Source organism: Lemur catta, chromosome 4 (assembly GCF_020740605.2).
Source record: "Lemur catta isolate mLemCat1 chromosome 4, mLemCat1.pri, whole genome shotgun sequence".
In the NCBI taxonomy this organism is placed as follows: domain Eukaryota; kingdom Metazoa; phylum Chordata; class Mammalia; order Primates; family Lemuridae; genus Lemur; species Lemur catta.
The window spans coordinates 95,645,273-95,649,469 of NC_059131.1; positions in this window are offsets into that span (position 1 = coordinate 95,645,273).

Genomic DNA, 4,197 nt, shown 5'->3' on the forward strand with positions numbered 1-4,197 from the left:
GTTCGGAGAAAAAGCAAAGTTGAGAACCAATTACTAAACCTTGGGGAGAGCCTAACTTAAATTGAGCAAGAGGAAAAAGAGATGAGGACAGAGATTTTGCTTATTAAGCATCATTCTAATCAAGTTAGGATAAAGTTTCAATGAAAAGGAAGAGATGGCAGTGTTTACTGCAGCAAATTGGGAAAGAATAAAATTTAAAAAAATAATATCCCCCTAGGTTTGTTCTAGAAAAGAGAGATGGGACTCAACCCACCACTACAATCCCAGATCCATATAGGGACTGGCCTTCCCATTGGTTAGGAAAAGCTCCCCATGTAGAAAAAACTTGAACGCTTAGTCTTGCACCCAGCCTATAAAGAATTTGATTTGGGTTTTTTGCAGCCTTTAATGAAAATGAATAATTTCAAAGTTTCTGCTTGTTATTTATTTTATTAAAGGTCACAAATTGGGATCCACTTCTGGTGTGTGGAAGGAGTGATGAGATTTTTAGCTATGCAAAAGAATGCAAACTCTTACACTGCAAGTGAGAAGCTAAAACAATGAGCAAGGAAGCTGGGACTTCTTTATGCTGGCTGCATATTAAACCACATGGGGAGCTTTTAAAATAGCACCATACCCTGGCACCAATTCAGAACCAGAACCTCCACAGGTGCAGTTCAATCATTGGAATTTTTTTTTTAATTTTTTTATTTTTTGAGACAGAGTCTCGCCTTGTTGCCTGGGCCAGAGTCCCATGGCATCAGCCTATCTCCATCAACCTCAAACTCCTGGGCTCAAGCAATCCTGCCTCAGCCTTCTGAGTAGCTGGGACCATAGGCACAAACTGCCATGCCAGGCTAATTTTTTCTATTTTTAGTTGTCCAGCTATTTTTTTTCTGTTTTTTTAGTAGAGACGGGGTCTTGCTCTTGCTCAGGCTGATCTTTAACTCCTGACCTTAAGTGATCCTCCCGCCTTGGCCTCCCAGAGTGCTAGGATTACAGGCGTGAGCCATTGTGCCTGGCCCAATCACTGGAATTTTTTAAAAGCTCCCCAGTTGACTCTAATGTGTAACCAGGGCTGAGGACCATTAAATTAAACGGTTTTATTTTATTTATTTATTTATTTAATTTATTTATTTTCTACACCCCCCCCACCACTCTTAAACTGTTTTATTAAGGTAAAAGCATGGTCTTCCTTGAGGGGCAGAGATTGTATGAGACTTTTAGAAGTTTAACTTGCTTTGCATGGGGCTAAATATGGGGCGCTGGAACTTGGGCAAGAGAGAACATGAGAGCAGGGTCTTTAATCCGATTGAGGAGTGGGCAATACAGTAGCTGACCTAGGGCTAAGGAGGTAGATAATCAATATTGGATTCACCTGAAGTCCCATTTCCATTTCCATTCCCTGCCTGCCATGAAAGGGCACAGCCTGTGAACTTTAGGATTTGTAGCATCTGATTTATGATTGATATCATACTTAATTTTTTTGCCGTATGTGATAATTCTTCACAATAAACTTGTTTTTATCAGGGTCATGAGAAATGAGGAAAGTGGCTGTGTCCAAACCTGGGCAAGAATGTCAGGATGGTAGAGGTGCCCAACAGGGAAATCTGGTATAAGCATCTTGAGATAAGTGACACACATCCCTAACTCCCGTAATACTCAGCTGTATCTGGTAAGGAACTGGATTCCCCATAGTAACGCAGAATAGCAGCAAGAGATTTTTTGGAATATATTTCTAAAAAGTAACATAAAGGAGCAAGAAATTCGATTGGGGATGAGAAGCCCCAAGGAAAGACTTGCACATTTGGCATTAAGATCTGCGGGAACATCGAAGCTACCAATTTCAGAGGCATGATGTCATATTGCCAAGTCTTAAGAACAGGGTCTGAGCATGTATGTGTTGGGATTGGTGGTGAGGACAAAACAACAATGCAAGTACGATTCTCCAAGCAATGTCGGCACCACTGATGGCTACTTGGTCCAGAAATTTGGCAACAAAAAGGAAAGAAATAGAATCTCAACAAGAGAAGCTTATAGGATCAAGTGAGGGTGCTTTTGTCTGTTTGATTTCAAGACACAATGGAGGTGTGCATGCGTGAATAAAAAGGAAGAAGCCACCAAAGGGTACTAAAGATGTCGGAGAGGAAAAGCATAGGTGTGAGCCCATCACTGTAAGAAAAATAGGCATCTTTTTAGGTGAGTGGTCTTGAAACTTTTCTGATTGTACCACTCCCATCAGTAAAATATTTTTGAGGGTTTACTCTGGATACAAGTATGTTCACTTATTTATAAATTGCCACAATGTATCACTATTATATACATTATAAAATTGTGCAAAAATGGATATTTTAAAAGGATGATATAAAATAAAATATTTTAAAAATAGTTTTTATTATTTATGATGCATAATTCTTTTGTACTCATAATATTTATATTCATTATTCTTTATTATTAATAGTAATATTTTTAGTGGCAGCAAAATGATAGAATATGCTTCATTATTTTTGAAAATCTTGATTTAACATTTTGTATTATAGCAATTCAAAAGTCTGTGTCTAATTTCAGCTTATTTTGATACTTGATTTTATGTCTGTCATAGCTGAAAGAGATACTTCATAAGGACACATCGATCCAACTGGAAGGAGTATATCATTTGCTTTGCTTACCAAATCATGATGCTCATTTTTCATTACTATCCATCAATTATGCAAGGGTTGTTATTGAAATTCGGTTAGGAAATGTCCGTCTTCCCTGATGTCAGTCATTTGTTCTTGCTAACTAATTGTAAGGTGTTTCACCTCTGTATTTTTAAAAAATGAATTTAAAACCCACTGAAATTTTTTGTTTGGGAAAAAATTTCTTTCTTATTAAGTGATAACTTGCACAGTAAAACACACTAATCTTAAGCTAAACAGAGGAATTTTAAGCAGTAGAAAATTCAGTTTCCAAGTTTTTCAAGGGTGTATATATGGCTGCTTTTTTACAGGTAACAAATATAAATTGTTTGGAGCAGTATAACGGAATAATTGTTGAAAATTTTCAGTCCAGTTTTGAAAATAATCCCTTCATAGCATAAACATATATTTTTTTAAAAAATGACTTTTTTACTCATTGCTAAAAATCACCTTTATCTTGAAGGGACCAATTCAATGTATTTACTTGTTTCAAGACTATCTGCAGGGTATCATTCTGGTGACATTTACTTGTCATTACAGAAAAGCACAACAAATTTGTAGTATTTATGGGTTTTCTTTTTATAAAGGAAAAATGAGTATCATCTTTAAGTTTGAAAATAATGTTCTTCTCATGACAACAGCAGAAGTTAGCAGAGCCAAGCCAAATAGGCAAGCACATTTCAAGCTCTGCTCACGTGACAGCCTCTAATATTCCGTTGGCCAAAATGAGTCATGCACTAAGCCCAAAGTCAAGGGTGATAAGAACACTGCCCACCATGAGTCTATGTCAAGGGTATAGAAGTGTAATTTTATAGCAGGGGAATGAAGAATTGAGACCAATAATTCAGTTTACCACAGATTCCCGAGAATTTTGTGGTCATGTCTCATCTCACTAAAACATATTTATACCAATTCCACCACAGACATTTATTTTTATAATCGTTCCCCAAATGTGTTTCTTTATTCCCATCAAAGCTCTTGTTCTAGCAGGAGTTACACTAACACAAGTAACACAGAGGTGTTAACTATTATATACATCTTTTTTTTTTTTAATGAAAGTTATTCGCTATTGAATTCTTTCTTCCACTGGACCCCTTTCCTTAGAGGTTCTCATACACACACACACACACACACATGCACACACGCATGTGCACACACATGCACACACACAAATAGTCTTTCCTATGTTCATTACTGAAACAAAACACTGCAACTGTCAAGTGAAGCATGCCGGCAGCATCTGTGTTTTCCTCCAACAGAATAGTAAACCTCCCAAGCTGCTTAACTGGTGCTAACTCTAATTTGTTCCATTTTACAGCAGTATTTTTTTTGTATGTCTTCCAACAGCATCATATGACAGATGAATATGCATGTGTTCATCACCAAATTGTTTTCAGTGCATTGTTTCAGCCATTTTCACCATCATGAGAAGAGGAAATGTTTCCTACGGTGGTGTGTGGCTTGTTTGGTTTCAGCTTTAAGACATCTCATGTGTGCATTCTAAATATTTGTTACTCAATTTAATGAAATGTTGTAAAGT